Below are 12,610 nucleotides of genomic sequence, written 5' to 3' on the forward strand. Positions count from 1 at the left end.
CATAAACATTCAGGTGCACATGCCCCTTTAGATCACTACATTTGTATTTTTAGGGTAAATACCCAGTAGATAAGCACTGTTTTTATCCTTTTTCTTATTAATGTGATATATAATGTTGATTGATTTGCAAATTTTGAACCCCTTTACAGTCCCACTTGATTGTGTTGAATGATTTTTTAAAATATATTTTTGGATTTGGTTTGCTAATATTTTGTTGAGGATTTTTGCATGAGAGATCTTGGCCTGTAGTTTTCATTTTTTGGTAATGTCTTTATCTTGTTTTGGTATCAGAGAATTGCTGGCCTCATAGAATGAATTTGGAAACTTTCCTTGCTCTTCTATTTTTTGGAATAGTTTGAGAAGAATAGGTATTAACTCTATATTTATTTATTTTTCTTTTTAATTAACATATAATGTATTGTTTCAGGGGTAGAGTTTTGTGATTCATCAGTCTTAACACTCAGCACTCATCACAACACATACCCTTCCTAGTGTCCCTCACCCAGCCACCCCATGCCCCCACTCCCCACGCCTCCAGCAAACCTCAGTTGTTTCTTAAAATTACGAGTCTCTTATAGTTTGTAACTCTTCTTTAAATGTTTTGTAACATTCACTTATGAAACTATCTAGTCTTGGACTTTTGTTTTGGGGGGAGTTTTTTTTTTATTACTGATTCAATTTTATTGCCAGTTAATTGGTATGTTTAAATTTCCTATTTCAGGGGCACCTGGGTGGCTCAGTTGGTTAAGTGTCTGCCTTTGGCTCAAGTCTTGATCACAGGGTCCTGGGATCGAGCCCCATGTTTGGCTCCCTGCTCAGTTGGGAGACTGCTTCTCCCTCTCCCTCTGCCTGCTGCTCTGCCTGCTTGTGCACATGTGCGTTTTCTGTCAAATGCATAAATAAAAAATTAAAAAATAAATTTCCTATTTCTTCTTGACTAAGTTTTGGAAGGCTATTACATGTTTCTAGGAATTTAGCCATTTCTTTTGGGTTGTCCAATTTGTTGATATGTAATTTTTTATTACTTATACATCTTTTACTACCCTTTGTATTTCTGTGGTGTCTGTTATTATTTCTCTTTTTTCATTTCTCATTTTATTTATTTGAGTCATTTTTCACTCTTTCTTTCTCTCTCTCTCTCTCTTTTTTTTAGATGAGGCTGGCTAAATGTTTTATTTGAAATATACTATTGGCTTTTTAGCCATTATTTCATTTGTTTGTGCTATAATCTTTTTTATTTCCTTTCTTCTACTGATTTTGGATTTTGTTCTTTCCTTAGCTCATGTTAGTGTAAGATTGTTTATTTGAGATTTTTCTTGATTCTTGAGGTACACCTGTATTTCTATTTTCTCTTAGAACAGCTTTTTATGCATCCCAAAGATTTTGGACTATTGTATTTTCATTTTTATTTTTCTTCATGCATGTTTTTATTTCCTCTTTGATTTCTTGGCTGACCCATTCATTGTTTAGTAGCATGTTATTTAACCTCCATGTATTTATATTCTTTCCAGATTTTTTTCTTGTGATGGATTGATAGTTTCATACCATTGTAATTGGAAAAGATGCATTATATGATTTCATTCTTTTTCAAATTATTAAGATTTGTTTTGTGGCCAAACATGTGCTCTCTTCTGGAGAATGTTCCATGTGCCCTTGAAAAGAATGTGTATTCCAAAGTTTTGGAGTGGAATGTTCTGAATATATCTGTTAAATCCATCTGGTCCAATGTGTTACTCAAAGACACTGTTTCCTTTTTAATTTTCAGTCTGAATGATCTATCTATTGATATAAATGGGTATTAAAGTCCCCTCCTATTATTGCTTTGCTATTGATTTCTTCCTTTATGTTTGTTAATAGTTGCTTAAATGCAAAATTTTAAGTTGAACACTAAGCTACCAACCAATGGCCACTGTCCCTGAAGTTTGGCCAATCCTGCTTCTCATGACATACCCTGGGGCATATAAAAACAACCTCAGATCTCTATAGACAACAGTTTGAAAGTCACTATGCTAGAAATTTCTAACAGGCTACACATACCAAAGATGTAAAGGACAGGCTCTAAGGCCAGATGATCTACATTCTAATTCTAACTCTGGGATTTACTAGTCTTGTGAACTTGGGAACGTCATTTGACTTTCCGTGCTTCATTTCCTTTAGCTCTAAAATGAGAATTATAATATCAGTATCATAAGGTTGTAAGAATTAAATGGGTTATTGTCGGGGTTCTTAACTGTTTATTGTCATGGACCCTTTTGGTGCAATTGAAAACAACTTTTTTTTTTTCAACGTATAAAATAAAACATATATAATCATAAAGAAGCCAACCGATAATTTTGAAATAGAGTTATCAAATTATTAAAGGTCATGTGATATAGTAGTATATATGATTCTTTACACATTAAATAACAAGATCTGATGTTGAGTCTAATAAATCATAATTTCAATGTAATAATGAGCCTAAACAATGATTTCAAGGTATATGTTATAAAGTGCAATGTGCGATGAAAATATTTGTGATTTCTTTTGAAGAAAATGCTGAATTTCTATTGAAAGAGGTGCTAACTTTCAGTTAACGGTTATTGACAATAGGTAATTTTTTCATTTAAATTTATGAGCTCCTGAGTTTTACTGGACTCCAAATTGAGAACCCTAGTATTAGAAGGTTTAGCCACAGTATCTTATAGATTGACAGTTTAAGACCTACTTGTTGTTACAATTATTACCATCATTATCACCACTGTCATTATTACAGAAGGGAGGAATATATATTTGGAATTCTTAATTTAGCAATAGTGTTTTAATAATGTTATAATAATAATGTTATAAATGTTATGTGATAATATTATAATAATAATGTTATAATGTAAATATAATAGTGTTATAATATAAAACATATAATATTTCAGTTTAAGATAGTAAAAAATAAAGTTGAGTATTTGCTAACAATATGGGATAAAAATGGCAGAATCAACTTTTTAAAAAATTTAAATTCAAGTTAGTTAACATATAGTACAGTATTGCTTTCAGGAGTATAATTTAGTGATTCATCCCTTACATATAACACCCAGTACTCATCCCAACAAGTGCCCTCCTTAATACCTATCACTCATTTAGCCCATCCCCCACCCACTCTCCCTCCAGCAACCCTCAGTTTGTTCTCTTAACTGCAGAGTTTCTTATGGTTTGCCTACCTCTCTGTTTTTGTCTTATTTTATTAGAAACTATATACAAGAACATTTTCTTAAAGTCAAAATACCAAAGTTTACAAATATCAACAATTAGATGACCTGCCATATCTAAAGTGTTTTCACTTACATCTGTTTTTCAGGGTTTTTTTTCTAATCCTAGTAATAATAATCCCAGTATATTCTTGTTCCCATCTCATCAGTAATCTCCACCTTTTGTCACATTGAATAAATAAATAATGTGCCTTAAAAAACAAAACACTGAAAATTATACAAATTTATTCAGAAGTCTCTTGAGAGACTGGCCCCCAACAAGAGTAATATTGCTTGACTTAACAGCTTAGATTAGTTTTGGCTGTTTTTATGCTTTTAGAAATGTACCACACCTCTTAGTCTGGATTAGTTCAATCAAAATTATGTTTCTCAGTTGCATCTATACTAATTCATGAAGTTGAAGTTATTAGTTGCTGAATAACATTCCTTGTGTGAACACACCACAGTTTTCTTTATGGGCATTCAGATATTTTCCAGTTTGTGGGCATTAAGAATAAATACAACTGTTCTGGGTCTTAGCTAAACATGTGAATGATTACTGTTTGGCATTTATCTATGAGTAGGATTATTGGGTCTAATTGTATAAGCTAACATATAGGATGGAATTATCCAGTCAGACCCACATGAATCATAGGTATCTTATCCTTTAGCAATCATTATTAAATAATTTCTATTTGAAGGTAATTGAAAATTTCAGGAAGAGCAGAGAGAGGTTTAGGGCATCAAAGGTAATTTCCCAGGACCTGTCTTTTTCTGTCCAACATATGGCTCAGAATAATGGATAAGATCTCTATGTTACATCTGCAAAGTCACTTCACACAACAGGAGCATTTAAATTGTGAAGCCAAAGAGCTGTGTAGCTTGGGCAAAATCCTCCAGAGGGTCATTTCTCATAAACCCTGGGTTCTTTTTCTATAGATAATTCTTGACTAGGACATCCTGAGCAGGGGATTTCAGAGATAAGGTCACTTCTTACTAGCAAATATCATTAGTCTATTTATCCACAAGTCCATTTATGAAGAAGATTAGACTGGATGACCCCAAGAGCTTTTCTCTCAAGGACTTTTCCTTGGTGTAGTGATTGGATCAAAACCCAGTTGTCTTAACTCCTTCCTCTCAACATAGACAGCTTTAACAGATATTGCCAGTTTAACAAAATGATTGTACTAATTAGTCTTCCAGCAGTAATATATGAACATTTTGATTGCTCTACATCCTCGCTAACACTTATTTTCCATTGTTGTTGGTTTGTTTTCCTTTCCATGATCATGGTAAGTGTGTAGTGAAACTTCTTTGTGGTTTTCACTTGCATTTCTGTAAAGACAGTGAAGATCTTCATTGGCTTTTTGGATATTCTCTTTTGTAAAGTGTTCAGCAATTTCCCCCCATTTTGTACTGGATTTGTGTGCTCTTTTCCTGTTGATCTATAGGAGCTCTTTATATATTAAAGGTAGTTATTTTTTTAAACATTCATCACCATACTCAGTTATAGAACTTAAAATTTTTTTTTGTGATGAGAACTTTTAGGATTTACTCTTTTAGCAACCTTCAAAAATATGGAATGCTTTATGAAGTTGTGTGTCATCCTTGCCCAGGGGTCATGCTAATCTTCTCTGCATCTTTCTGATTTTAGTGTATGTGCAGCCAAAATGAGCATGAGAATAGATTTTTTAAAATATTCTATTATGAATATATTTTCCCACTTCATGTACTACCTTTATACTCTTATTAGTAATTTTTTTTGATGAATACAAGTTCTTACTTTTATTATCCAGTTTTCCATGTGTTTTTAAAATCTAAAATGAGCTAATAATGACCTTCCAAATTTCTTCATCCATTAGTCCTAGTTTGGGAATTAAAGGACCTCAGGAAGCCTGAATGAAAATTATGCCTTAGAAGGAGGGAAGAGGAGAACCATGAATGATTTAATGCCCCTTTGGTCATTTCACACAACCACATAATTTATTTGTCATATCTTATGTTCTGAATGGTTGGCCTTATTGCCTTCTGACAGTTTTGGCATTAGAAGATTTGAGAATTTGTGGCTTTTTGTGGCTTAGCAGTATCTATTTGCTACTTTTGGTTCAAAATATATTGCTTAATCCATACCTCCCATATCAGATAAACAGAAATTGGGTGTGTATTCTCTACCCAGTACTATAACCAAGTACATTCCATACCTGCTTTTGTTCCCTAGATACAAATAATTTTTTTTTAATTTTCAGAGAAAAATGGAGTTCCTCACTAAGCTGCTTCTTCAGCCCCTTCTTAATGTTCACTTGTTTGAACAGAAAAATTGTAAGAAATTTGTCTATAGTTCTTAATTCTAAATATGTAACTGTGTATTTGGTATTGTCAGGTTTTGGATTTTAGCCATTCTAATAAGTATGTAGTGATATATTGTTGTTGTTTTAATTTGCAATTCTCTAATTACAAGTGATGTTAAGCATATTTGCATATGCTTATTTGTCATCCTTATGTTCCCTACAGTGTTCCCATTTTCTGCTTGGGTAGCTTGTATTTTTATTGTTGAGTTTTGAGTTATTTATGTATTTTTTACATAAGTGTTTTATCAGATACATATTTTGCCTGTATTATCACCAAGTCTGGGGCCTGTCTTCATTCTCTTAGTACTATCTTCCACAGAGCAGAAGTTTTTAATTCTAATACAGTTCAACATTTTTCTTTCATGGATGTGCTTTTGTATTGCATCTAAAAATACCTTGCCAGGCCCAAGAACACCTAAAATTTCTCCTATGTTTTCTTCTAAATGTCTAATGTCTAATGTCATTTAGGTCTATGATCCCTTTTGATTTGATTTTTGTGAAAGGTATAAAGACTGTGACTAGATTCTTCTTTTTTTCAATGTGGGTGTCTAGTTGTTCCAGCACTGTTTGTTAAAAAGACTGCCTTCTCCATTGAATGGCCTTTACTTTTCTGTCAAAGATTGTTTGACTATATCTGTGCGGGTCTGTTTCTGGGCTCTCTGTTCTTTTCAATTGATCTATATGTCTATCCTTCTGCCAATACCACATTGTTCTGATTACTGTAGATTAGTAAGTTTTGAAGTTAGTTTCAGTCCTGAAACTTTCTACTTTTTTATTGGTTTGTTGGCTACTCCAGGTCTTTTGTCTTTCCATATAAACTTTAGAATCAATTTGCTCATATCCATAAAATGGCTAGCTGGGATAATGATTTGCTTTGAATCTATAGGTCACATTGGGAACAATTGAAATCTTAACAATATTGAGTTTTCCAGTCAATGACTATGGAATACCTTTCCATGTATTTAGATATATTTTTAATTCTTTTAATCAGAATTTTGTGGTTTTACACAAATATACAAACTGCATATTTTGTTAGGTTTATTCTTATGTACTTCATTTTTTGGGGGGTGCTGTTGTATTTTTCACTTCAAATTCCAATTGTTCGTTTCTGGAATGTAGGAAAGCAATTGACTTTCATATATAAACCTTGTACCCTGTAACTTTACTGTAATTGCATATTAGTTTCAAGAGTTTTGTTGTCAATTCTTTGGGATATTATATGTAGACAATTATGCTATTTGCAGAAAAGGGCTATTTTAACTCTTCTATCTATCATCTATCTATCTATCTATCTATCTATCAATCATCTATCTGTATCTTAATTGTACTTGTTAGGACTTCTAGTACAACGTTGAATAGGTATGGGGAGAAGGGACATTCTTGTCTTCTTCCCAATGTTAAGGAGACAGCATCCAGTTTCTTAGCATAAGTATGATGTTCCCCGTAGGGTTTTTGTAGATGTTCTTATTCAAGCTGAAGACATTTTCCTCTAGTCTTAGTTTGTTGAGAGGTTTGTTTGTTTGTTTGTTTTAATTGTGAATGGATGTTAGACATTGTGAAATGCACTTTTTTGTATCAGTTGTTGATGTCATATTTTTTTCTTCTTTAGCCTTTGATGTGGTAGATTATATTGATTGATTTTCAAATGTTAAATCAGTTATGACTTCCTGCTATAAATATCACTTGGTCCATGTTGTATGATGATTTTTTTTAAAAAACATTTTATTTATCTATCTGACAGAGACCACAAATAGGCAGAGAGGCAGGCAGAGAGAGAGAGGAGGAAGCAGGCTCCCCGCTGAGCAGAGAGACCGAAGCGGGGCTCGATTCCAGGACCCTGAATCATGACCTGAGCCGAAGGCAGAGGCTTTAACCCACTGAGCCACCCAGGTGCCCCTGTATGATGATTTTTATACATCGTTGAATTTGATTCGTTTTTTGAAGATCTTTGCATCTATGTTCATGAAAGATATTGGTTTGCAGTTTTCCTTTCTTCCAATGACTTTATTTGGTTTTGGTAGTAGAATGGCCTTATGGAATGAGTTAGAAAGTGTTCCCTCTGTTTCTATCTTGTGGAAAAGACTGTGGACGACCAGTATCATTTCATCCTTAAATATTTGGTAAAATACATCAGTAAAACCATATGGACCTGATATTTTTATTTGATTTCTTTCAAAGATATACAACTATTGAAATTATCTCTTTCTCCTTGTATCATGTTTAGTAGTTTGTATCTTTAGAGGAATTGGTCCATTTCATCTAAATTATCAAATTTGGGGACATAGAGTTGTTCATAAATTTTTTTAATTATCCTTTTAATATCCATAGGATCAGTAGTGATGAGCCTTCTTTTACTTATATTAGTAAGCTAGGCCTTCTCTCTTTTTTTTTTCCCTTGGTTAGCCTATAGGTTTATAAATTTATTGAACTTTTCAAAGAACCAGCTTTTAATTTTATTGGCTTTTTATATTGATTTCTTGATTTTAATTTTACTAATTTCTGCTCTTATTTTAATTATTTTTTTTCTGCTGCCTGTTTTTGGCTTATAGTACTCTTCTCTCTCTCTCTCACACACACACACACGTATTCTCTCAATCATCTAAGAAGGAGACTTAGATTACCAGTTTTCAGGTCTTTCTTCTTTTCTAATATAGACAATTTAGTGCTACAAATTTCCTTCTAAGCACTGCTTTTGCAGCATTTCACAAATTTTAATGTTTTATTTTCCTTGTCATGTAGTTCAAATATTTAAAAATTTCTCTTAAGACTATTTTTTGGTCCATGAATTATTTATATGCTATTTAGTCTGTAAATATTTTCAGATTCCAAGCCATCTTGCTGTTATGGATTTCCAGTTTAATTCCATTGATATCTAAGAACATAATTTGTATGATTCCTATTTTTAAATAATTTTTATGGTATGTTTATACCCCAGAATGTTGTCTATCTTGGGCCATACTCCATACCAGCTTGAGAATAATGTGTATGTTTTCTGTTATTTGATGGAGTAAACGTTTTGGGGAGGGAGAGTAGCAAAATAAGGTTTATTGAACAATAGCAAGATGATAATACAAAGATCCTGAGGAGAGAGGGGACCCAAAGGGGTTGCCACCAGAGTTTCTAAGTCTAGGGGTTTTTATGGGTTTGTTGGCCCACTGTTTTAATCTGATCAACCCTCCCTGCACCTGTCATCCAACCAGATTTTTTTTACCTATCAGATGGAAAAGTGTGGGGAGCTCTTTCTAGGGCAATGTAAAATCCTTTTAGGTTTGCTTTCCTCTTAGGGTGGAGGCCCCTTGTCCCTGCCTGCCTTCTAATTATCTTTCATCATTCCCCCCTCTGAAGAGGTAACCCTAACTGCTGTTAGGGTAGAAGGGTGATGACCAATCATAGCTACTTCCTGCTGGTCAAGGGTGTTGGATAGGACAACAGTGAGTATTCCTTTCATCCAGATCTATCAAGTGGCCCCATGTAGATGTCTGGTTTGACTGCCATGTGAGGCTCCATCTGAACCACCACCATTTGGAGTTTGATGACATTTATTCTGGAAGATAGTGGGTTAGGGAATTTAGGAGGCAAGACCCAAAGCACAATTCAAGACTGAATACGGCCAGTCTGGCAAGAGATAGAGGATGTTTAGGTGAACTCCCCAAATACTGTGAGAAGAGAGCAGGCAAAATGCACTTCAAGACTAGTTTGAGGTCCTCTCTGGGTTCACAGAAGGATTTTGATTCCTTGTTGTTTGTCCCCCCAATGTGGGACCAGGGTTTGACTCTGAAGGGATAGATCCAGGCTTCATTTTGACTGCTATTGGAGTTGCTAAAAATCACTGTATATAGGCCTTCCCAGACCAGCTCTAACAAGCACTTGCTTCCCAGGGTGAAAATGGGACAGGTTGGTTATTTTGGGGCTGGGAATTAGGAAGCTCCTTATAAGAGGGATGAAATGATTAAAGTCCAAAACCTTGGCTACTTCCTCTGTTATCACTTTGAAGGGACTAGGGGAGTCCAAACCAAGGGATTTACCAGTGCCTTTATCACTTCTGAGGCTTTTTTGGTTTTATAGGGGAAGGCCTCAATCCAGTGCATGAAGGTATCTACCCAAACCAGGAGGTACCTCTACCCATGCATTTTAGACACGTGTGAAGTACACTTGCTGATCTTCCCTAGGAAACTTCTCACTTGCTGTATGCCTCTGGAGATTTGTGAATGGGAGAATGGGTTGTTGTTCTGGCAGGCTTCATACATTTTAAAAATGTTTTAATAGCCCTATCTAAATTTCTCACTGTAAAGAGTTTGTGGATCATTTGTAGGGTCTTGTCTTGACCTAAATGGAAGGTTTGGTGGTTTTTAGGACCTTCCATTGGTTAATGGCTGGCAGGTGAAGCCTAACATCCTCTGCCTGGAGCCAGCCTATAGACTGGGGAGCATATCCCTGTTCTATTCCCCATTGTCTTTCCTCAACTGAATATAGGGTCTTTCCTGGGTTATGGAACCATCCCAGACTAAGTGGACAACCACAGGGGTAGTTGAGCTGGCAGATGAATTTGAGGCCACATTGGCCAATCTATTCCATTCTGATACTTCATCTGCTCCTTTTTGGTGTCCCTTGCAATGTACAACTGCTATGTCTGTGTGTTGATTTATGGCTTGCAGAAGCCGTGTGATTTCCTGATGATACTTGATAGGAGAACCTGACACAGTTAGAAAATGTCTCTCTCCATATTGTACCATGGGTGTGTAAAACCAGGGAAGCACATTTGGAGTCAGTATATATGTTGACTCTTGTCCTTACTAAAAGCTCAGGTGAGTGGCCTCAGGTCAGCCAGTTTTACATTTGACCCAGGTAGGAGAGGGTTACTCTCTGTTGTTTCATATAAAGATCCAGCCTCCAAAACCCTCAGTTGTTTCTCAGAGTCCACAGTCTCTCATGCTTCGTCTCTCCCTCTGATTTCAGAGGGGAGGGGGTGGGGGATAGGTGAGCCTGGTGGTGGGTATTAAGGAGGGCACATATTGCATGGAGCACTGGGTGTAGTGCATAAACAAGGAATCTTGGAACACTAAAAAATAAAATAAAATTATAATGAAAAATAAAATAAAATAAAATAGTATGTTTATAGCAAAAATAAAATAAAATAAAATCACATCCAAAAAAATTAATTAATTAACTAACTAAATAAATAATCCAAACTTTTGGGTGCCCTGTTCAACAAATGAAATAGAAAATAAAGTCCATTCTGGATTTTCTCTTTTCTTTTTTTTTTTTTTTAAGATTTATTTATTTATTTATTTGACAGAGAGAGAGAGAGAGAGAGAGAGATCACAAGTAGGCAGAGAGGCAGGCAGAGAGAGAGAGATCACAAGTAGGCAGAGAGGCAGGCAGAAAGGGAGGAAGGGAAGCAGGCTCCTTGCTGAGCAGAGTCCGATGTGGGGCTTGATCCCAGGACTCTGGGATCATGACCTGAGCTGAAGGCAGAGGCTTTTAACCCACTGAGCCACCCAGGTGCCTCCCATTCTGGATTTTCTACTGGGGTTTCTTTTAAGTCCTCCAGGGCAGCATAGGTTTGGGTTATGATTTGTTGATGGTCATGCTCTGACCCTGTGCCTTCTTCTAGAAGGAAGGTGGTGGGATTTAAAGTTGAGCAAGTTTTCCTTTGCATGACTGGGCCTTCCAGGAAGAGTGCCTGGTCTCAGAAGGCAGCTGTCCATGAGCCAATGATGCTATCCCTTGATAGGAGACTTTGGGTATTATGAGGGGTGTAGACAGTTAAGATCCTGTCCCAGTTAGTTCTGTAGCTTCCTACTGGTTGTTGATCTGGCCCCTGGGCCTGGGTTAGGACACCCAAAGCCATTCTGTTTCTTTCTGTCACATACAAGTTGGAAGCCTTCCCAGTAGGAATAAAAGCTGGGGCACTGAGCAAGGCCCTCTTGAGATTTTTAAAAGATTTTTTTCTGACTCTGGATCCCATATTAAGGATGGGTACTTTCAACATTTCTTGTAGGCAGTTTTGTTTGTCTGAGAAAGGCTTTATTTCTCTTTCATTTTTGAAGGGTAAAATTCACTAGTATAGAATTTGAGGTTAGTGGTTTTTTTCTTTCAACAATGTAATATTTTATTCTACCCTCCTCTTGCTTGCATATTTTCAAGAAAGAAGTGCAATGTAACTCATATACTTGTTTCTCTGTAGGTAAGATGTTCTCCCACCACTGCGGACTTCTTTCAAGATTTTCTATTTGTCTTTGGTTTTCTACAGTTTGAATATAATATACTTAGGTTCGTTTATTTTATTTTTTTGTTATATTACTTATTTATTTTATATTTGTTTTATCAGAACTTCTTGGGCCTGTGGTTTGGTATTTATCATTAGTTTTGGAAAATCCTTCGTTATTAATACTTTAAATATTCATTCTTTCTTCCCATCTCTCTGTCCTTTTTTTCCCCCCAAGACTTTGTTTATTTGACAGAAAGAGAGAGAGAAAGAGCACCAGTGGGGAAGAAGCAGCAGGCTCACGGCTGAGCAGGGAGCTGGATGTGGGGCTCCATCCAAGGACCTGGGTATCATGATCTGAGTCCAAGGCAGGTGCTACCCACTGAGCCACCAGGCACCCCTGTCGTTTCCTTTTGAAATTTCAACTAAGTATATTTTATACCTTTGAAATTGTTCCACAGTTCTTGAATATTCTGTTCTTTCTTTTTTCCTTGATTCTATTTTACCTTTGCATTTTAGTTTTCGAAGTTTCTATTGACATATTTTCAAGCTCACAGTTTCTTTACTTTTCCATGTCCAATGTGCTGATGAGCCCATCAAAGCATTCTGCATTTCTTGTTACTGTATTACTGATTTGTAGTGGTTCCTTTTGATTCTTTCTTAGAGTTTCAATTTCTCTACTTACACGATCTGCTCTTGCCTGTTGTCTACTTTTTTTGAAGAATCCTGAACTTATTAATCATCATGATTTTAAATTCCTTATCTGATAATTCCAAAATCTGTGTCCTGAGTCTGGTTCTGATGCTTTGTCTCTTCAAATAGTTTTTCCTTGCCTT

At 35.5% G+C, this 12,610-nt stretch overlaps 1 non-coding gene across 1 annotated transcript; it reads right to left on the reverse strand.

Annotated features, from left to right (window-relative positions):
- Window positions 1-4,789: 4,789 nt before the first annotated feature.
- Window positions 4,790-4,894, reverse strand: LOC125103382 (U6 spliceosomal RNA). Its single transcript, XR_007128384.1, has one exon. It is a non-coding gene; the product is annotated as a U6 spliceosomal RNA (small nuclear RNA).
- Between the last annotated feature and the right edge of the window lie 7,716 nt (window positions 4,895-12,610).

This window comes from Lutra lutra, chromosome 6 (genome assembly GCF_902655055.1).
Source record: "Lutra lutra chromosome 6, mLutLut1.2, whole genome shotgun sequence".
NCBI classification, from domain to species: Eukaryota; Metazoa; Chordata; class Mammalia; order Carnivora; family Mustelidae; genus Lutra; species Lutra lutra.